At 42.0% G+C, this 23,713-nt stretch overlaps 1 long non-coding RNA gene across 2 annotated transcripts in view; it reads left to right on the forward strand.

Moving 5' to 3' along the window:
• The window catches only part of LOC104686439, a 52,397-nt gene that overhangs the window by 22,601 nt on the left and 6,083 nt on the right, over positions 1–23,713 (forward strand). The window contains exon 5 of one of the 2 annotated variants that reach the window (XR_005601617.1): positions 21,550–21,757. The exons of the other annotated variant lie outside the window; for it this stretch is intronic. This is a non-coding gene — a long non-coding RNA (uncharacterized LOC104686439). The remainder of the gene's footprint in view (positions 1–21,549; positions 21,758–23,713) is intronic. 2 annotated transcript variants of the gene reach the window in all.

Here is a 23,713-nt window from a genome sequence, read left to right on the forward strand (position 1 = left end):
ATCTTAGGGCTGACAGAAGGGAGACAGAATTCTCTGAGCATGCTTTGTGGGGAAACTGAGGCAGGAGAGGGTTTAACTTCTTCCCTCCCCCTTTTCATCCCCCACTCGGCATTGGAAAGGGATTTTTGGGGAAACAATTGGCAAAAGCATGGTTTTGTGAGGGAAACCATGGATAAAAAAACGGATTGGGAATACACTGGGGGTAACAGGACATAGGGTAAAAGGGAAAGGTGGGATTAGGAAAGGGAAACTGTAGGGGGGGCTTACAATGGAGATATTGTCTAACATGACTACGATTTTTTGCATATATACTGCCTTTTACAGGAACACCATCAGGCCCAGTGACCTGCGATGCTTGTAACCCTTTTCTCCCTAGAACAATTTTGAATTCCACTACCTCTCCATCTCCCAAGCTTGGGATGCATTTTTCAGGGTTATTCTTTTTAATAGCAGTTCTATGCACGAATATGTCTTGCTGGTTGTCACACCTTGTTATAAAACCATAATTTTGCTTAACATTATACCATTTTACTATCCCTAAGGTCTTAGTTACTATGATCTTTTCCTTTTTCCGAGTGGCTGCTGTTTTCTGTCTCGCTGCGTCTTTGCTCTCTCCTTCGGTCGCTCCCGTGTTGGAATTGTCAGGGCTGCTGGTGCCTGCGCGCTCTTCCCGGGGTCGCGTTCGGGGCTGCGTGGGCCGGGCCGGGCCGCGCCGCTCAGTTCTCCGTGCGTCGCCTCCTCTGGTCGCAGCTTCGCTGCCGCTGCCAGGCGCTGTACCCACGTCTCGGCCTGGCCCCCGAGCGACGACTCCCCCGCGCCCTGCTCCAGCGTGCGTCTCGGCTGGGCGCGGCTCCGCTCCACCGCCACCGCCGCCAGCCGCCGCCCGCGCGCCGCCCCTCTCGGTCGGGCGTTCATGGGGCTCGCTCCACCACGCGCTGCGCGGGGCCGGGTGGGCACTGCCGGGTCCCGCCGCTCCCGCCGCTCCTCGCTCCGCCACCGACACTGCGGCTCGCGTGGCTCCGCCCGCGCACGGGAACTGCCTCGCTGCTGCTCGCAGAGGGCTTGGTGCACGTGGCCTGGGCCGCACGGCCCCTGCGCCAGGCTTCCCTTCGCCAAGACACAGCTGACATTGCTCAACAGTCTCGGTAACTAAATAATATTCACGAAAATATTCTTCCATTGGCATATATTTTTGACTCCAATATTAACTGTGTCCAAACGGTTTTCCAAAAGCCCTTGGTAAGAATTAAATCCCAAGAAACATAGAAAAAGTTCTTAAACAACCATGCCAGGAAGTGTTTCAGTTCTTTTTGAGCTTGAATCAAGCTAAAATTTACAAATCGTTGTTCAAGAATCATTTTAAGTTTAAGATAAATGTCCATATGCGGCTCTGAGAGCCAAGAGTCTTCCCACCGTTCCTCCATAGTTTAGATACGGAATAGCAAAGCAAAACCAAGAAGAGGAATCCAAAGTTTCCAGGGTTTACTCACACAAATCAGTCGCTTAGGGATCGGGGATCGTTCTGCTCTCAATTCTCCACCATTTGTTGCAGTGGGGATACTGCAACACGAATATATCAAACCAGGAGTCCCGTGGAAAGGAAATATATATGGACAGACAGATTCTTGCTAGATGTTTCAGAGATGTTTATTTCTCCAGCCGCATGGCCGGAGCTCTGCTGAGGAACTGTTCCAGTCACTGGACCAAGGGTCCTTCTGCCCGCGCAGGGAACACAAACCAACCAATGGGAACGAGGCTGAGCAGGGGCAGGGAAACCCCGTGTCTGTGCCCTCAGGGCCCCTCTCCCAGGGCTACACGGCAGGGGAGGGACCCCAACAAAATGGAGCATGTGAGGATTCTTTATTAATTGTGATGGTTTCGTTATTGCCACACAGTGCTGTTTGTTAAGAAGAATACAATGAACTTCACCCATTGCAGTATCCTTTCAGCCTCTCCCTCCCCACATGCAAGTACAAATCCACTTAAAAAGTGGAGATCTTTTGACTTCTAACAGAAACTTTTATCCACATAAGAGGATAAGAAATTCATTAGCTTAAGTTGTGTGATTGCAACAGCTCATTAGAGAGGACTGTGCCTTTCACAGTGAGTATGCCTCCAGTCCTACATGGGATCTGTCAAAGTTAAGGATAAAGTTATGGGACAACTTCACCATCTTGGAAGGCAATTTCTGATTTTTAAGTATGCAGACCACAGAGTTCATTAAATTATTTTAATGAACAGTCACAGGCCTGATGTTAAAATCTTCATTTGTGTCTAATTGCAAGCAAAATATGAAATTGCTAAATTGATCGTTCTTGACAAGAAAAAAAATATGGTCATTAATTATGTTTTCTGACTAATTGTTGTTGGGGTTTTTTTAAGGTAAATTAAATATTTTGATCTCAGGTTTGTCTGCTGCAAAATACTGCTGTGAAAATCCTAACACAGCTTCTCTTCAAACAAGGGGGAAACTGCCACTTCTAAACAGAAAACATAGTAATTAGTCGTACTAATTTGTTGAAAGACAGGAAAGATAAAGAAGAGTTCTCAGCCATTTATCAGATCAAAAAAGATAGTGATACAATATTTTTTCATCTGTGGAATCTGAAGGCATGGCCTTGAAAAGGCAGGTAGTTTGCAAAATTTTATAAAATATATGAGGGGAGATTGGAATATGTTTTTCAATCTTCCCCTGGCAGTTTTCATGGCTTTATTCAATTTATGCATCATTTCTTGAAGTTCAATACGGGGCACTGGGTCCCAAAATGTACTTTGAAGCATCCATAGCAAATCTTCTGGTCTTTGCTCTTACTATCTCAGCAACATATGCATTAGAGTGGAATTTGGGATCAGCTTTTAGGTTGAGGGGTGAAGCGCTTACTTAGATAACCTACAGTATTCCAGCTTCAAGTGCAATGTTCAGGTTTGGATAAATCATTGCTTTTCATTTTCCCCGAAGATAAAAGATACAGTTTTATACTAGGATTTATAGACTTCTGTACCCACATGGACATCAAGTATTTATTTTAAAATGTATGTTAAATACAAATATTTCAAAAGCAAGTATTTCCTTATGCCGTTCTGAGAAAAATGATACTACTTTATGGAACATGATCGCGTGCTTTTAGTGATCAATGAGCTTTTCATTGCTCTTGTTTAAACAAAGCTCAATCCCTTTCCTCCCCCTCAAAGAAGGGAGATTACACATTTTTGTGTGTAGCAGTACTACAAAAAGAGTTAACAAAACTCCACAAAAGAAGTGCATGTGATGAGGCTCAACGCTTTCAGCACTTTTTGTTTCCAAGTACAGCTTCTACTACAGCAAATTTTTGGGTTGTTTCTGCCACTATTCTGCCACTTGCACTTCTGCTTTGTTCTCCAGTATGTCACCCAAGAGCAATGACTGTGTCCTGTGAGGTAAGACAAGCCATGGGCTTGGAAGGGCAAAGCCACAATGCAATGATTATTGCTGGAGGGTGCAAAGGAAAAAAAAAAAATCTGATTTTTAAACTGATTCTTGGAAGTGATATGTCATTTATAGAGTAGTACCGTGAGCTGTTGAGGAGCATCTGTGGTTCATAAAGACCGAATATAAAATCCCAAATTACACAGCTACTTACACTTAATAATCTTTGTTAGGAAAAAAAAAAAAAAAAAAAAAAAAGAAGGGAGAAATTTACAGAGGTTTTATGCTAGGTGCATACACGGCATTTTTCTGCAGAGAAATCCTCCTCAAGGTGAAGGTGCTTTAAAATACATTAAAAAAAAAAAAAAGCAAACCATAAAAATAAATAAATAAATAAATAAATAATCCACTTCCTACTGATCAAACCCCTCAAGTTTCTCTCAGTTTCACACCACACTCACAGCTAAGGGTTGTACGGACACACTTCCCAAACCATACAACTCCCTCAGAACCCGCCCCGCCGCCCGCCCTCCCTTTGTGTCGCGCCGCCTGATTGGCCGGGCGGCGGCTGGGAGGCGTGCGCGGATTGGCCGGGCGGCGCGCGCTGTTGCCATGGCTCTGTTGCTAGGGGGGCTCTGCCGTCTCCAGGCCCTGCAGGAAACATGTAATGAATTATGGATGCTTGGTTTGCTCAAAGAGGGCCTGATCTGTAATGCAGATGAGCTGCCAGGCCTCTCCCCCCACCCCACCTCCCCCGTCCCCCTTTTCTTCGAGGTTCTTAAAAAAATATAGTAAAAAAAAAAAAAAAAAAAAAAAAAAAAAAAATCGGGGGGGAAAAAGAAGAGATCAGTTTTAAATCAGAATCTGCCGTTTGCGCGTCCCTCGCTGCAGCAATGGCTCCTCAAGCTGATGGCAATTCTCATGCAAAGGCAGGGCCATAGGTCACTATCTGTTATTTGTTCAGGAAAAGCTTGTAGGATTTTTCACTGAACTCGGTGACCTGCTGGTGTATTTTTCCCCCCCCCCCTTTGGTTGGGAGACAAAATAGGATACAAACACCAGAAGTGATATTTTCTAACAGTTGGAGAGGAAATTGTCCCCGTGGTGCGTGAGGAATGCAGCAGCCAGGCTGGCTTTTCTTGCCTCCTAAAAGGTATCTTTGCCCAGACATGACCCAAGACCTTCCATCAGTGCAGTTGATGTGGCTCAGGCCTCTGGAAACGGTGTCAGAAGCCTTTGGCTGTGGAGATGTTCCTTGCGAGTGCCACAGCTGTAATGTAGCCGCTTCACTTCTCTGCAAAACTGGATCTTGTTCCCCACAGATCACTCCCCAGCTGGAGCCCCCCCGCTGGAACCATGCTTCTGGTGCTTCATACCTGAATACCCAGGTTGCCACAATTCATTCAATTCCCCTGATCTTCTTCAAATAAGAACTACAGTGGATGTAATGCTACAGAAATTATATTTTCCTATACCTAATGAACAATGATGTCAGAAGAGACACATCTCTTGAGCTTATGCAGAGTTTAGTTTTGGTTGGGTTTTTTTCATACTAGTGACAAATTATTTCAATCCTTTCTGTGTCGAGCCTCCATGGACAAAAGTTACTCGAAAAAGTCTCTTAATTCTAGCAAAAATAATGAAGTTGATCCTTGTTTTGAATCAGATGGTGTAATTTTGGCCAGACTCAGCTGAGAGTGGGCATCCTTAGCTGTCCAAATATTGACCTTGGTGGAGGTCTCTTTGTACCTTGAAGGTTCATCACTGATGTGATGAGATAGACCCACTCCTCCTCAATCCCCTGTTCTTCAGACCATTGCATGCTAAACAATTTACTCAGCAAAGAAATGACTGAGCAATTTGATAAATTTCTACATATTTTGTATTGTGGAATTTATGCCTTTTGCATCTCAAATCCTGACTGGTTCATGGTTTTTCCTCTGGGAGAAGTAAATAGCTGAGTAAGAGCTCTGAGATGAAGACAAAATATAGCCGACCCTCCTGTGATTCAGAGTAGAATGATACCTTGTTTCTAGGACTGTTAAACAAAATGTAAATGTAAAAATGTAAAAACCAATGAGCACTTAAAAAAAGAGAAAGTCTGTGAAACACTGCATACAGGAGCAGAAGATACTTGTGGTGAGCTCTGGCCATCAGGCAGTCCCTAAGAGCTTCAGCTGCAATGGTCCTTATGTTTTATTATTTTCTATTATTAAAATGTTTTCTAGTGAAGAAAATGGTTAAGGCAAAACTGTATTGTCTATCCCATCCATTTTTGAAAGAGCTTTCATCAAACTCCATAAAAAAAACCAACCCAGGCTATAGATGTATCATTAGAGACCCCATGATGCTTAAAGCTGAGAAACGTGTGAGATATGTTTAGCTGAAAACAGGGTATTAAAATTTGTACATATGGATGTGTTAAATTTGTTGATTTTTTTTTTTTTTGGTGACAGTGGTTCTGTGCAACGTACATTAAAACAAAAGATCTGTTAACAATTTGCACTTGCAGGAAATGTAGGTCGTGTTTTTGTGAAGCAAAGACTTGTGGTTTACACTTTTCATTTATTGAACTTCATTTTTGTATACAATACTTTATGTCTAACACACTGGAAGATGATTATTTCTACACCTGTACAAATACATGCTGCATGCACCACGAGATTTGGGATAGTTTAAGTAGTCAGCAGACAGGCAGCAAATGACTTCTTAAGCACTTAAGTGATTTAAACAAATGCATCTTTCCCGTGCTTTAAATGGCCTTAGCATCTCTCCCCTGCTTTCTATTGAGGAATCACAAGAAATTCAAACAGCAGCAGCCAAGCTCTTTCTGTAAGTCTGCTGTCAGGTTGTGAAAAGCTCTTGTAATGATGTCTGCAGCACAGCTTTTGCGTTCAAGCATTGGTCCAAACTTCACCAAAATAGTGCTTGAACCTTCAGGGCAGAGGAACCTCAACTCCAGCAAGCCTTGCATCTCCCCCAGGACATTTTGTAGGCAGGTCCTCACGAGGAACCTTGCTGAGTTCTCCTGATTAAGATTTTATAATTCCCTTTGCTGTGTTTGTGCGCTGAGGGGGCGAAGGAGGGGTTGGAGGCCTTTGGGGTATGGACCTAACAACCTGACTCAAATGGATACAATACATACCGGACAATAGTTCAAGTCTGAGAAGGTCTGGAGTCACCAAAAGGGAGAAAAATGATGCAGGAAGCTTTCACAAAAGAAGCATCTATTAAGGAAAGAGCTGAATGAGGAAAGGGAACATTTCAGTGCATGATGAGCGGGAGGTTGGTGTGTGGCCAGGACAGAGTAGGAGGGAATCTTCAGAAAGCAGGAGCAGCTAGGAGAAACAAAGGAAAAGTAGTAAATTGTATTTTTTTTTCTTCATATCTGTGGCATCTGATTGAAAAAAAAATCAATTCTATTTCCACGGAAAATAACAAAGTTACATTCCTCCCCAAATTTTTAATTTTATTGTTTCAGTGGAAGTTTCTTTCTTTTAGAAACAAAGGGCTTCTTTCAATTTACTTAAAAAAACCTCAAACGTTCTAATGCTCCTTCCTATTAAGGACTGTATAAACAAAAAAAGCTTTGCATTTTTAACAATAATTGTTTTAAAATAGTGCTTTAGCACAAACATATTCTTCACAATTACAGATCCTTCTGTAATTTAAAACATTTTTTTTGTTGAAGTAATTTCAACCGGTTTATGCTACCAGTAATCTTCATAGAGTTTACATTAATCCACAAACATTGTACAGTGTGATGAAGTTGATGAGAATAAACAAAGGATAAAGTAGAGTATTGCAGCCCAGATAAAGAAACCCTCTGTTTAATGCCAGCTGCTCAGGAAATGTCAAAAGTAAAGTGAGTTTCAGGTCAAGGGCACTGGGAACAGTCTGTTAGCAAACCCTAAGACAGGCAGCTCTTGTTATTAATAAGAACAAGGATATGGTGAGTTCTTTTTAATCTATCCCTGGGCCTCCTTCTGGCTTCCCAGACATGAATTCGTCCCATTTGGGCTCACCTCTGTGGGATTGCTGGGAGTTTTTCAAAACATACCCTCTTTGCTCTCTCTAATGTTCCCCATCAGGTTCGCTAAAGGCCAGGATTTCAGTGAAAATCCTGCTCCTAGGAGACATGTGAGCTCACTGCTAGACCTTGAAAGTACACAAAATTGTGGGCAACTGCTCTTTTTTTTCACTTGTCTTGACAGAAAGGATTTTCCTCACCCTTTGTTTTTTTGCCATGTACCTGTGAGTGTACCTTGTTTATCACCACTTAAGGGAGTTTTACCTCTTGATACAACACTAAGTTGACAGGTGAAACGTCTGAGGAAATAGGACCAAAGTGCGGGCAGGGTAATAACTGGATGAACTTCTCTATTGGTAGCCATTTCATGAAGGATGGGGCACACTTTCACGTGACTAGAAAGCAGATGATCTGATTTGGGAGAATGAACATGGTATGTGCTGATACTGCTTGACAAAATGTCCCCAGCAAGGTGCTGCAAAACAAGAAGACTGTTGACATCCAGTCTGGAATGAACATCAAACCAGCTTGGCTCTGTATCTTCAGAGCCATAATAGGCACTTTGCTGCAGATGTCCCATAGATGTGCACCAAAAATACAAGGAATTTTGCAATGATTGTTCAGAACGTTGCAGATTTACAGCATGATATGACTCTTTTCTTACTGATGTTCTTTAATCTCTTTGAATTTCAGGGATCCCTTAAATTCATATTTAGTTCTTGAATGCTGTGTTTTGTACCAGAGGAAAAATCCTAGTACAAAACTCTGCAATGTATTTTGTAACATGCAAACTGTCAGCATGCTGTGGGATATGACTTGTGCATCTTTATGATGGAGCACTAGGTGAAAAACTTCTTCAGTACAAACTCTGTAAGCTCAGCCAGGGCATTAGTCAAACTGATGAGGCCTACTCATTTAGAAATTGCCATAATATGCAAATATGTTCTCACATTTTATTGTTTGAAGAGTGGATATTGGGAGATATAGATTGGGAAGAAACTGATGAGTGACTCAGATGCTGCTGGTGCCACAAAACTTTACAGTTATTAGAGCCAGACAGTCTTTCAGATTTGGTTCTGTTTGCAGAGCAATTGTCCTGTGAAAAAGAGCAGCCAATACGATGCAATCTACTATGGATCCAAACCTTCCTCTCCACAGTGACAGCATTTATTTCATCATATGTTAGCTATTTAGAGAGGAGATATTTACAGCAGATCTAGTGAGCCCAGGCATTGGAGATAAACATTATTTGGCACATAATTTGCTTGATCTATTTAGTTCTGTCTTCCTTAGATTGAGACAAGCCCATGTCCTGGAAGTAGGTGTGCTGGGATCACAAGGCTGAAATGAATATTCTGTCACAGTGTGTTTTGGTGACTCAGGCTCTTCAGAAAACTCACTTTCTATCTGCTTCAAAAGATCTCTGTACAGAGCAGCCAGGGGATCAGGCCCAGCCAGTAGGGGTTTATGAAATGCAGGTCTTGATTGAACAAGCTCATCTCCTCCTATGACAAGGTTACCTAAATGAGTGAGGGAAATGCTGTAGATGTTCACCTGGACTATAGTAAAGCCTTTGACACCATTTCCCACAGTATTCTTCTCCAGAAACTGGCTGCTCGTGGCTTGAACAGGTGCTCTGTTTACTGGATAAAAACTGGCTGGACGGCCGGGCCCAGAGAGTGGAGGAGAATGGAGTTACATCCAGCTGGTGGCCAGTTACAAGTGTGTTCCCCAGGGCTTAGTACTGGAGCCAGTTCTGCTTAATATCTTTATAAGTGATCTGGATGAGGGGATTGAGTGCACCCTCAGTCAGTTTGCAGATGACATTAAGTTGGGTGGGAGTGTTGATCTGCTGGAGGGCAGGAAGGGTTTGCAGAGGGATCTGGTCAGGCTGAACACATTGCCAAGGCCAATGGTATGAGGTTCCACAAGGCCGAGTGCTGGGTCCTGCATTTAAGTCGCAACAATCCCAGGCAGTGCTAGAGGCTGGGGACAGAGTGGCTGGAAATTGGCCCTGCAGGAAAGGACCTGGGGATGCTGGTTGACAGCAGCTGAACACTAGCTATGTGTGCCCAGGTGGCCAGGAAGGTAGGCCAATGACATCCTGGCCTGTATCAGCAATAATGTGGCTAGGAGGACCAGGGCAGTGATTGTCCCCCTGTACTGGGCACTGGTGAGGTTGCACGTCTAATCCTGGATTCTGTTTTGGGCCCCTTACTACAAGAAAGACACTGATGTGTTGGAGAGTATCCAGAGAAGGGAAATGAAGCTGGTGAAGGGTCAGAAGCACAAATCTTATGAGTAGTGGCTTAGGGAACTGAGGTTTTTTAGCCTGGATAAAAGGAAGGTCAGGGAAGACCTTATCACTTCCTACAACTGCCTGAAAGAAGGGTGTAGCCACGTGGGGGTCAGTCTCTCCTCCCAAGGAATAAGCAACAGGACAAGAGGGCACAGCCTTAACTTGCACCAGGGGAGGATTTGATTGGATATTAAGAAAAATGTTTTCTCTGCAAGGGTTGTCAAGCACTAGAACAGGCTGCCCAGGGAAGTGGTGGAATCAACATCCCTAGAGGTATTTAGAAGATGTGGAGATGTGGCACTTATGGATTGGTTTAGTGGTGGACTTGGCAGTGCTGGGTTAATGGTTGGGCTCAATGATCTTAAAGGATTTTTCCAGTCTAAAAGATTCTGTGAAACATCTCAGTTGTGCTACTCTTTGCTGTCTGCCACACAATCCTCTTTCACACAAAATGTGTTTGCAAGCCCGGAAAGAGCCTTTTTCTGAATGAGCCAGGAGCAGTTACTCCAAAGCAACTGGTTACTGGCCTTCCCTTCCCACTCTTTGTGTAGCAGCTGTTGGTAGGATCACTGCAAGTGCAGCCACAGAATCTGCTTTAACAGCAGCTTGGTAGCTGCTTCAGCTTTCCAAGACAGCTGGCAGCTGAGTTGTGAAGCTGAAGCCAGCCGGCAGTGAGATGTCTAATACATCTCCAGAAATCACTGTGTATTTGCCATGATTACCATAGTGGCACGTCCCACTGTTTTGTCCATGCTCTGTGATCAAATAGAATCAGTCAAGATGTTGCCATTTATCCAAAACTGAGATAAAACAGTGACATAAGAGGAATAACAGCACTTTGGATGAGGCTCCCACATGCCATAATTCTACTAGATTACAAATAGCTTCTGTTATGTATGGCCTGGGAGGAAAAGGTACCATGATGGATAGGTTCCTTCTGGAGGAAGGACTATGATACCAGAATTATGGATGTTTCATAGGGAATAAGTGCCTGTGTTGCAGAGGTGTTGATATGGTTGCAGGTTGTGTGAATAAAAGCAGCATAAGTAATTGGAGAGTAATAGTTAAAATTTGCAAGCAAAAGCTCCAATCTACCTTCAGCAATCCCTGTGCAACACAGTGGGCTGTTGCACTGTGCATTGTTTGCGCTTTTCAAGCAGGTCTTGAACTCACAGCTATTGGCAAAGGTGGCAGGTTTGAATATCCCTGTGCATATATAGGAAATTTGTTGTCATTGGTATCAAAACTCATATTGTGATAAAGGAAAACAGCATTGATCCTTGATTTCTTAAAAGTAATTCCTTCTAACGTAGGAAAGTGCCATAAGATCATCTAGTTTGATCTCAAATATAATATGGTCTGTTCAATTTTAGTTGATTCACAAATATTTTCAGCATGATGGTTTTAGTTAGGTTAGAGAATTTAAATCTTCAGGGGTAGCAGTTGCATGCCACAGGCACAACACAGAAAGAACAAGCTATATGCCAAGTATGTGGGAGGCCTCAGTGATGATGGAGAGTTTATTAAATGGGACATGCCTAATTGATCACAATTAGTAAAAGTAGTGCTTTCTCCCATCTTTTAACTTTTTTTTTTCCAATTTGACCTGAGAAATTCTTTCCAACCTTTAATCAATATGGTTCTGTGCATTTAAGCCAGACAGATACTACATCCATAGTATCTAGGAACATTTGTCTCTGTCTGGTTAGAAGCCAGATCTAGTTTGTTTGGTGCCTTTTTGTCAGTTATTGCAAGTCTGTAATTTTGAAAAAAACCCCTAATCCTCAAACAGTCAAATAAATAAAAAATCCCAACTGCAAATGCCCAGTCATCTCCATCTGTCCAGTTGGGCATGAGAGGGAGAGGGGATCCTTCCTGTCCAGCCTAGCTCCGAGGTTGTATTGAAACCACATCTTTTAGGAAGGTACATGGTATTGCCTTGCAACCTCCAGCCAGTAGTGAGACCCTCCTTTACTGATAATATTTTAGTGTTTAATTACCCTGTCTGCCAGAAACTTATATCTCGTTTCAAGGTTGAATTTGTCTAACTTCCAGCTATTCAATCTTGTTCAAGCTTTTGTCAACAAGATTGAAAGCCCTTTATTAGGTATCTTTTCCAGCAGGGAATACCTATATAAACTGATAGAGTCATTCTATAACTTACCTGACATTCTGCCCCTAAAAATCACTTCCCAGCTCTTGCTTTCCCCACATCTTCCTGCCAGAGATTTCTTTATGGGCTCCATGGTGAGAAACCAACACTGTCTTCTAACAAGAGATGGGGAAAGATGAAATTACCTAAGAAAGAAAGAGGAGAGGTTCAAAAGGAATTGCTTGGAAGAGGTGTTTTGATTTCAACTCATTTCTGCAATACTGATAAGCAGTGCCATGTCCTAGACCACACCTGGCATAAACCAGCCAACCTCTGGTGGGGTCACCTTCTATCAGTGGAGCTGTTGCTCTTTATAGGATTTGAGGATGTAGAAAGTGCTTTACAGAGAAGCATATGGATGTTAAGGAACACTGGCTAAAGCGGGGATAACCTGTAGCATCCTGTGTGGTGCTCTGCAGAGTCATGATGAAATCACAGAAAACCCCAACCACTTAACTTAGCAAGTCATATTAAACACAAAGGAACAGTAACAATTTCACTACCAATTTGCTGTCAAGTAGTCATTTGTCACCCTACCCCTCCAGTTATTAATTTATATAATCAGCACTTACCTTTTACATTATGAAAACATTAAGACAGACCTGCTGCTGTAGAACATTTCTAGATGAGGACAAAGATGTAACGCAGTCCCCATCCCACCAAACTGTTGATCTGCAATATTAGCTATTTATAGCTGACCAGATCTAAGCATTTAGTGTAAAAGAAGAGAGGAATCCAAAATAAGAAGGAGAGTACAGCTGTCCCCCAAGGAGGAACCATGATCAGAGTTCAGCCTTTGCTGGTGGTGTAGTTTTTGTGTGTACCCTACAGGGGTAAGTTCTGCAGTGGTGGTTTATTTCAAACATCTTCATTTTTCCTCTCAGGATGAAACAAATGTTTTAAATTACAGCTATAGCATGGAAAAGAGACTTCTACTGAAGCACAGATATGAGTCATGAAAGTGTTTGTGCCTTATTTTCAGGGTAATCACTAAACACCTGCTAAATTACATTTTAAAAAATTACCCAGTATTTCACAGTGGGTTTTATCCCCTTGTTTATTATTTTCTCTCTTAAGCTCCACTCTCAATCCTTGATCTGTGTGGGAAGATTGTCTCATCCATGCAGAGCTCCCAAAACTCAGCAGAGCTCTGTGTGTACCAATGCTCTGCCTATGTGGGGCTGATTGCAGGACAAGGACTGAGGTTTGTGCTGCAGAGACAGACCTCGGGGCCTTGAGGCAGAGTCCTGGCACAGCATTGGCTGCACCAACACAGCATGAGGGAGGAAATCATTACCCAGAAAAAAAGCCATAGTCTTTTTTTGAAAGCTAGTGCAGTAGAAACAAAAAAAATGAAAGTCACTCATCCACGTTGATTCTGTCAAAACTTTACTTTCCCACATGTTGCTGTTTTCTTCTGTTAGCAACTTTAGTGTTGTAAAAGTGCCTCATGGAGGAGAAGAATGTTGTAGATGGGCACTATCCTCCCTGAGACATGGAGCATATACACAGTTAGTGAGCCTCTTGGGAGCGTGGTGGAGGGCACATGCTCAGTTGTCTGTTTTGCTTTTTATGTTTTCTTTAGTTGTTTTTCAGTCTGGCACTGAGTGGGCAGACAAGACTCTTGAACAATCTGTAATTACATAGTGTCACAGTTGATGAGGTTACAAAGGAGTAAATATGTAGTCGGTTTTAGAGAGGATATTTTTAACAATACTCACTCTACATCTAATAGAGTGCATCTGTGTCCTCTGTGGGCACTTTGCCTTAGATAATATAAAAGGAGAGCAATGGGGAAAAGAGCAGCATAATTATATCTGCATAGTCTTCAGCAGAATCAGTTTCTGCAAATACACACTTGACATTTCAACTCTTTCATACCATTTCTGCTCCTATTGATGCCAGTGGCATCTCTGCCCTTGAATAGGGTTGAATTCTGACTGTTGAATCTCTTATGACAAGAGAGGTGTAAGTTTCCCAGCATGACCTGATTGCCATAGGGAAAGACAAAAGTTTTATTAGGCCATCATGTCAGTAATTCTTGACCTGGGGTCGTGACTGTGTCCCGACAACTTTCCCTTCTTTTGGCTCACAAGGAGACACCAGCAATCCAATAAATTTTTCTGTTGTAACATGGGTCACAGAACAGAATAAAATAGCTCCGTCAGCCTGCCTGTGCTGGGTCGTTACCTGCTGTGTTTCCACTTTTGCTAGCCAAGTGTTGGCATCTCAGTGATGCAGAGTAGCCTGCTCTGGACAGTATCACATGTCTAAAGTAATATGAAATCATATTGCATTTATACCACTCTGAGCTGAGGGGAAAAAAAGCCTTTTAAAGAGTCAAGGGACCCTTTCACTTTATAATGGGAATGTGGAAAGATTTATTTAAAAGGCTTTTGGATACTGATACTTGAGGTTCTTTGGTGAAGCAGTTGCTGGACACACTCCTGGTCATATTTATTAATTATTTATGCTCCAACAGCATCAACTAATGCACATGTCTGGTCCAAACATACAGAGTAATATTGCTTGAAAGTCCATCATTTCCAGCTTTCAGGGCAGGTGTGGGAACAACCAGATTGACTTCCATGAAAGAGCATTAGCTCACTTCAGCTGTTGCCCTACTTTTGCAACCTGAGGTTGAGACTCAGGCTATTGGGAACATCCCCTGCCTCTCAGGTTCAGCATTCAAGGTTTTGCAAGTATATTGATCTTGAGAAACAACAGACTTCCCTCTGCACGTTATGATGAAATGGCAGAACTCCCCTGTATGGAGGGATATTATTCCTGGTTTATAGTGCAGGAAAAATAACTGTTAAAAATACCTTTAGGAAAATAAGACAAAATTGAGAAAAGGCAATAGTACGCTTAGTTTGCCAAAACCTGGACATAAGTGCAGACCCATTTTCTAGAGTCCCTTGCTGGATTTTTGAAGAGATTACTAATAATTTGGTTTTGTTTTCCTAGCCCTACTCTGTCTCTTTCTTCCTTTCAGCATCTGACAATATCACCACCTACGCAATACAGCAGAAATGCTCAAGAAATCAGGGGAGTGGTTGGGTGATCTGCCTCTTGAGCAGCCTGCTAAAAACCATCTTCTGAATGAGAAAATTCAGAAGCAGTGTAGGAGAAATCCATCAGAACTTGCTTGCTTTTTTCTCCTCTTTCCTCTAGCCACAGGAGACCAAAGCAATCTCTATCCCCTGGGCCTGTTGTCCTATGGAGGGATTATCCCTTCCTTCAGCATGAAGGTCTTTTCATCTACCATTTACTCTATTTTCCCTGTCTTGAGGTTTTTCCCTCTCTTATTTAAACAGTGTTGCTCTGGTTTTGGCAGCGAGGAGTGCAGGACACAACAGAGCCAGGCCTGCCTTCACCTGAAAGGCAGAAAAAAACCAGTCCTTTTCCTTCTGGCTTTAGCATACTTTGTGAAATCTCTGCCTAATCCTGACCATTCTCTTTCTCTGCCTCTGCTCCTCCATTGGGCTGCCCACTCAAACACTCCTCTTGCTACTCTTCCCCCTCCTTGTGATGTAAAACCTCAACATCCAAGTAATGAATGCTGTCTCACCTCTTTCTCTTCACTCATATGTCTGCAAGGTGAAAGAACGCCCTCACAATAGAAGGAGGAGATAAGAAATTCCCCATGGAAATAGCACAGCTACTTAAAATAATTTGGAGCAAAAATTCCTGCAGGTTTATTGAAAACACCCCCTGCGACACAGAGATTTATTTATCTGCTTTACTGCATTTTGCTTACGTCAAGAGCTGGATTGCTCCTGTACAGCCCCCTCACCAGGCAGATAATTGCTACATATTCTTTTGTACTGCTGCCACCACCTCCACCGTTGGGCGTTTTCCCAAACAATCGCCTGCGCAGCCTCGGAGCAATCCATCTCCCTGCCGACACTGGGATAACAGTGCTTTGGTATTAGGGGTCTCCCAGGAGCAGGTGAGAGTCTTGCCTCTTTTCTTGAAAATCAAATGAAGCAAATGCGGTGCATTTCTCCTTCCTTTTCCAAATAATTAGCAAAGATGTTAAATAAAGCCAGGGTAGCTCTCTGACAGCTCCAGCCTCTCCTCGATGGTATCTCGTTGGCCGTCACTTCCATGCAGACACACCGACCTGATGTAGTGTCATTTATCATTACCTTTTGTTTACAGCCACTCAGCCAGTTGTCACTCTGTGTGACACTGCCTGTATTCAAGCCAATATGAATTTATTTTTCAAGAAAGACTTTCTGAGAGCAAAGCTTATGCCTCACTAAGGATCCAACCAAACTGCATTGCTGGCAAGACCTTTTCCTTCACCATCATCTATTATATTTCTGATTAAATGATAGCGTAACCTGGCCTTTCTCTTTTTGTTATTTCCTGCTCAGGGTTTCTTCCACATGCTGATATTTATCTTTTCAGCAGAATAGTCATTAAATTCTATTGCTATGCATTTTAGCAATAATGAATTTTATGTGTTTTTTGATTTCCTTCACCTGTCTCCAGCTGCTCAAGATTGGTTTCCTTCTCAGCTCCCTGGACTTGGGACTGTCAGACTCCATAGGCTGCAGGCAGCTGGAGACCCCAACAGTGCCAGGACTAACCATGGACCCATGTTTTTCTTAGGAGAAGGATGCCTCTGACAAATGTGACATCAGTGTGTGTGAGGCAGGAGATGAACAGCTTTTTCTATGTTGCTGTAGCTGCAGCAGTGGGTCTTGGTTTTGAACTTCTTTCTTTTCTTCCCTTCGCCTTTCCCTGGCTGCTCAGTGAAGGTGGGAGGAGAAGAGCTGGATGCAGGGGCAGCATCCCAGGCAGAGCTGGGCCACATCTGTTTATCCTCCCCCTGCCTGCACTTGTGTGGCAGTGTGCAGGTAGCAGCCTCTTTGCCACGGCCTTGGACAGAGGCAGGAGGATGTACTCAACTGCTGGGTTTCCTGCATTGTTTCCTTCTGGACAAAGGCAAAGCTGGATGGAGACAAAGTGCAGGGACTTGTTGGCCATGGTGCCTATTAGAAGCAGGTTCAGCAAAAGAGTTTACTACACTGTGGACAAATAATGACTCTCCTTTCCCTTTTTACTGTTAATATATTCATTGCCAAAATAATATTTCATTTCCCAGTACTACTGCAGCTCAAGAACCAAGAATATGTGTGTTCCCTTCCCTAATGTCTCTTACCCGAACAGCACATAATATATAATTGCACAAAAAAAGCTAGAGGACCAAGGACATACCTTAAACTGCTTCCAGTCTGTCTACAACTTTAAAAACAGGAACCATGTGCTTGGCCCAAATACACAACTGGATGAACTATTTTATGCAAAACTTCTGATGAACCAAGAAGTTTCCATGATACTAAATATTTACTTGTAAAAAAAATTATCTCACTGTCAACTTTGCTTTCTAATTTCATAGGAAGCATGCTTCTTTGTGATACTGTCAGGGTGGTATATCTTTTTTTTATTGGAAAGTACATTTTAGCTAGGAATGACATGAAAATTTATTCCAAAAAAATTGTAAATTCTTAACATCAGATGAAAAATAAATTATTATGGTACATGAAGCATTTTGTTTTACCTGATACAATGATTTAAAAATATTTTTCTGTTTGCAGATAACTAACAAAGTAGCTTGAAATGAGACAGTCATTTCAACAACATTTTTTCAGAGCCACTAGTGAGATAAAAAATCCATTATCTGTAAAGCTCAGAGTAAAGCATCTAAGTCATGAAATTTATATTAAAAGCATCTTGTGATCTTTAGATGGTGGGTGCTGGGCACATATACATAGTATATATTTGTGTATGTGCATTTATACATGCACCTATATGAAAGCATGAGCGCATATTTGTAAACAACAAGGACATTGTGCCACAGGGGTTTGCCTTCAGATGCAGTGACTCACTATAGCTCATGGAGAGGCATGCAGTCAGCATTATTATGGATATTATTTCTTTACAGCTTTGGCCCCAGGCCAAGACTTAAGCACGCACTTAAATTTCAGTATACCAATACTTGCACTGAGCTTTGCTTGAAAGTTTTCCTTAAGTCTTTCCCGAAAATCTCCCATGAATACACTGTGTGGGATTTTGTTAGTAACCCTTGTAATAGTCCCCCCAAGTCCCTCATTGTGTTCTGTTTTGAAAACCACCATGATTTAATCCATGTGTGTGCTGGCAGTGTTATATAAGATGCTGAGGGCAGTAGTTACACAGCTCTTGGAGAAGGTGTTCTTGTTGCCATCCCCAGCAATGTCAGGATAGGTAAATTCAGTTCCAAGCCTTCTTGTGGTGGGCATGGATCCAGCAACCTGGCCCTGATCCTTCACCCCGAGGCTGTATCTCAGTTTTGCCTGCCTCCTGAGTCAGTTTGAGCTGCCTTTGCCTTTATCTATACACAGCGTGTTGAGCAAGAGGTGCAGCAGGAGCAGCACAACCTGCTCAGCGATGCTGAACGTGAGCACTCTGTTGGGGCGCAGGTGCCACCTCCTGCTGTAGGTGAAAGGAAAGCCAGGGAAAACAAGCAGCTCAGCCTTTGGCTGCACAAAGCTGCAGATCAGGTCCCCAGTGCCCCGCTCCCTGCTGATGGACAGCAGCGTGTTGTGGAGGCAGTGTAGCATAGCTTGTTTAATGCTGCATTATGGTAATGAATACTGGGAGCCATTAACACGAGAATCTCAGATTTCAAATATAACAAACCACACACTTCAATGTTTTGTAGCAGTGTGTTCTTTGGTGCTGTAAGCAGATGATTTTTTTTAATAAACTTTCAGCCAAAACGAAATTTTCCCAGCTAAGTACCTTTTTAATCAATCTATTCACAAATATATATATTTGTTTTTAATAAAATTTGGTAGTATTTGCCAGAAACATAATGACACTTATTTTTACCCATGGTATGTTCTTTACCTATTAAATGTTATACAACCTTTCTAAAACCAAATTAAGCAAAAACATTAGCATCAATCCATTGAATTCAGCTGCTATTAAAGTAAAGTAGATGTTTTCAAACACTAGAATGAATGGAAAAATATTACCTTGACTGTCAGATTGCATTTCTTTCCCGTTGAAGCTAAGTGGGTTAAATTAAGTGATTAATTAACTATGCATCTGCAAAATTAGATGGGCATTTTTATTTTGTTTAACTTATATATTTATTTTCAACTTGGGAAAAAAGGAACTGTAACAAGACAAAGGGAAGGCATTCCCCATAGCACCACTGTAGTGTGGTTTCTACTATCATTTCCATTGTAGTGTTGCTAATTGGACTTATAGCTCAGGCATAAAAATTTGCTCAATAGTGAAATTTCTTGGAGAAGATTTTGTTAGGTTTTATTAACTGTTGTTTTTAGATTAGAAAAGCTGAAACAACATCTATCAACAATAACCACCTTTTGCTGCCGGTGTTCTGAGTTTCTCCTTATCATGAACTGACTTGGTCCAGTCTGGCATTGGGTTATCATTTCCAAAACCATCTCTGGAGCTGCTGTCTGGACCTTTGCCTATGGTTTGCACGAGGGAAGGCAGGTGCTACTTTGCAGCTGAGGAATTACCTGGGTGCCCAAGCCAGTTTGGATCAAAAGCAGCAATATCAATTTCAGTTTCTACAGTTCCACTTCCAAAGTGCATGTGGAGGTTCATAAACCTCCTGCAAACATTCAATGGAAGAAGGGCACCCAAGGCTTCTCCACTCAGAATAAAACTTTCCCTTTCCATCCCTTACACTGATCCCACAAAACTGCATCTGGCTGCAGTGTTGTGCTGGATTTCTCATTGAGTTTCCTCTTGCATAGCAAATCCAGAAGTGCTTTCAGTGTTGCCATTCACCAAACCTCCTTTCCAAGATGGTTTTTATCTTGGTTCTTGCCAGAATCCCAGTCACTGGATGGTGCAAACGCTGTAAATGGACTAATGTGGGCCCAGCCAGCGCTGGGACTGCTGCTTTGAGCTGAGCTTTTGAAAATAATGAGCTGGATTGTCAGAGCTCTTGGTCAGCAAGGCGAGAGAATGAGAACCCTGCTGCTCCCCTGCTCAGTTTGCAACTCCAGCTGCCAGCAGTGGCAACTATTCAAGTGAAATTCCCTCCAGTGAGAAAGGTCTTTGGCAAGATAGAAATGTTGGCATTTTTTTCCCTCCTCTGTAATTTTTGTGGGTTTTTTGGCATCAGCTGCCTTGTGTCTTCATACAAAAGTTCTTTTCTTTTTCTTTTTTCCTTTATTTTAAGCTGACATTTTGATTCTGCCTTAATTAAACCACTTTGGAAGCAGCATGACTCTGTTTTCAAATGAGTTGCACTGGTATAAGTTTTGTGCAGAGGCATCTCTGTTTCAGAGTGACTACATCCCTTCTGACAGTCCTCCCACAGCTACCCCACCTTGCCTTGCTTCAGGCCTCCATCAGGATGTTTTTTTTTTTTACCTGCATGAATCCTACTGCTCCACAAGCATCCTGACCAGATGTCACAGGGCACTTTTCATGCTGAGAGAAAACCGCTTTTGCTCCTTTGCTTTTCTGCTTGCCTGACAGCCCTCTTGCTCCTTTTCCCCCTCCTCCCCTCTTCCATTCAATTACTGACCCAGTGTGGAAGTCATGCCCCAGGATTTCTCAGGGCTTTTTTCTCTCCCAGAAAAAGAGCATGTCCAGTCCTCACTGGACCAGTTCTTTGCTGTGACCTCTCAGTGTCTGGGGCAGAGCATGCAGGAGGAAAGCGCTTGTGGGGTCAAGGGCCAGCACCCTACTATATCCAAGGAGCACTTGTGGCTTTACTGCACTACAAGGTGCTCTCTCGCTGCTCCCTCTAGCTAAAGTTTTGCACATGATTTTGCAAAGTTTTGAATAGGTATAAGTAGTGGTCGTTAAAAGATCAGTGATTCTTTTTTTGCTGTTGCCCTTCAAACCCACCCTCCTCCTGCCCTGCTCATATGGTGCTCCTGCAGCTTTATACTTTTAACTGCTTTGTTTTGTTCAAAGTGTCTAATTTTGCAAGAACTGGCTAAATATCCCACCTCTTCCTCATGCCCATGTGCTTCATCTTTCTCTGTCTTGCCTCTTCATGGAGCACTGTAGACATTCAAGTATCAATATTTTGCTTACCAAGGTAAAAAAACCCAAACTGGTTCAGAAAAGCCATGAGTGAACGGCCTCTTAGTTTTTTTAACTGTATTTATAGTAGGGGAGACAAATTGCCAAAATTAAATCATGACAACATGACAAAAATCCACGGAGGTGATAAGGCAGAAATTCCCAGACATCATCTCTTGGAACTTCACTTCCAAGACCATGAGCTCATTCCCCACCAGTGCTTCCTTCTTGGAATTCATTTCTCAGTCTGGAAAGTACCTTCATAAGGAATTATTAGTTATTTTTAGTAAAATCCTTGGAAATTTTAACAATTCAGATTCAAATCTGTTATTATAAAGTCTAGTTATTTGGAAGTGCACTTTTATGATCAAAAACCATATGGGAGAGGATTTAAAAAAAGAAAATTAGTGCTCAGTTTCAGGGCTGGGCTATGGAATAATGGATAGCCTCTTCATGGGGCTGTGTTGATTTGCTGTTTCCTTCATATCCCAGCAAGGCCTTTCTGACTTTCAGCCTGGTGCTTGAACATTACTGCATTTTCCAGGTTTATGCATCCTTTTAAAACAATATCCATTTCTATTTTGCAGCTCAACATTTCAAGAAAGCATCCACTTACAGAAAAGAAATGCGTGGAGGTTAAGAAATAATTACAAATCAACTATTAGAATTACAAATATTTTTACCCTGTGCTGTTGCTAGTGGATTGAAAATTGAGCCCACTTGGACGAATTAAATGAAATGTGGGAAGAAGACTATTGGGAAGTGATTAGCTGGTCCCTGTGTCCTGGAAGTCTGGTAGGTCACTACTAGGAAATTAATAGCACTCCTAAAGCCAAACAACCAAATACTGGAATCACAGGACATCTTCCTAAGACCTGCACAGATACTTTGAAAAAATCCAGCTGTACAATAAATGTGAAAATGCTCTTAAACTGGCATTAAAAATATCACTGAATGTGTTTAATAAAAATCTTCTCTTAGATGCATTCTCTTAGGGATGGGACAGAACTGCATAAGGAGATGTCAGGCAGAACTAGGTAATTTCTGGAATTCTGGCTCTGTGATCCCTCTCTTGAAAGAGAGACAACAGAAGCAGTTTAATTCTAGGAAAAGAAGCCGAGCAAATGTTTCTCCTTTGAGCAAGCAGAGAAGAGGGAAACTGTGATCATTCCCTGTTCTGCCTGGGCTGCAGGGCAGCTCCAAGCTGTCTCCTGTGCAGGGCAGACAGTTGAATTACAGCCAGCATGGTCCAGTGGGCTGCTCACTGCCCTACCAGCTATGTTGGGTATTTTCAGTAGCAGGATTTTGTCTTGTAATCCACATCACAGCACCTGACTGGCAGATGTCTGGGTACACAGGGAGGTTGGGAGGAATCAGTGGCTTGGGAGTGCTGGAGTTTTTTTGGACGTGACTATTTTGATCATATTGTCTTTATTCCAAAAGTGAATTTCTAACTACACCCACAGTTCTGGGTGAGTAAAAAGCCAGACCTCGCATAAAAACAATCAATTTTCTAAAGTTGTTGAAATGGCAAGATATTTAAAAATCTGTCAGTTCATTAACCTATGCCAGCTTGCCCTGAGATAATTTAGTAGATGAGATCTCATTTTGCTGATAACTAAATGAGTTTTAGAACATCCAAGATTTTATTTTTAAATCTTGTTTTCATTTACAATTGCTTGTAACTGTTTATATCCATTTAATGACTAAAAAAGCACGTCCACAATCTGTCCCTGGCTGAATTCCTCTGAACAGTTCACTCATTCAGAGCAATATTGGCTTAGTGCGTTGGTTCAGTGACCAGCGTGATTTTCGAATCAATGTAACACAGGAGAGGGTTTACATTACTGCTGCCACAAAATGTAATCAACTGCCTAGCATACTTGTCTGAGGAATTATTAAAGCATAGAATGCAAAGTGGCAGGAATAGAAGTATAATTCTAGTAAAATCATCAAAGGATGCAATAACTGAGTTAGAAAATGCAGTGACAGATCTAATTAACGAATTTAGTCCAATTCAGTCCAAAAATAATTGTCATTAGAAGTAAAATCTCATTTCTGTCTGAAGCGTCTCAGCATGTTTGCCATAGTGATTGCTAAAACTAGAAAGAAACCCACTCTCATTATTTTTTTAATGCAATTATTACACACAAAAATCAGTCATGAAATCGAATATGCCAGTTTAGCAAATGATTCTCAGCTAAGAGCCTTCCCTCTCACACTACAAGGTACAGATTTAGGCTGGGGCTGCTGGCTTACAGCACTTTCTGTTTGTGCTCTTGTTGGAGTCAACATTATTTTTGGACTGACTCCTTCCTCCCAAAGACCTCTTTGTATTCTGAATTAAAACAACAGACCATTTAATTTTAATATTGACCTAACTGCACATCTGAATCCATTGGAAGTTGTCTAACAAAACAAAAATACTAATAGGACATGTGCCAACTGCAGTTTAAGTTGGGCTGCTTTTAATACAAGCTGAAGAGCTTTTGTATTAAGCTCTAACAATAGCTAATACAGCTGCTGAGCTGATTACTTAAGCAACTTCTGGATATATTCACACATCAAATTTGAATTCCAAGTATTTTGCATACTGTTTCCACCTATATAATTGTCCGCTGGCCCTTATCATTATTTATTATGCAAAACTGATTTTTTTTTTGAAGCCTGAAGAATGAAGTAATTTAGTATGCAAACAGTTAAAACTCTCATGTGGATTCTGATTTCGTATGTGTTGATAAATTCACTTAC

The sequence above is a fragment of the Corvus cornix genome, chromosome 2, assembly GCF_000738735.6.
Source record: "Corvus cornix cornix isolate S_Up_H32 chromosome 2, ASM73873v5, whole genome shotgun sequence".
NCBI classification, from domain to species: domain Eukaryota; kingdom Metazoa; phylum Chordata; class Aves; order Passeriformes; family Corvidae; genus Corvus; species Corvus cornix.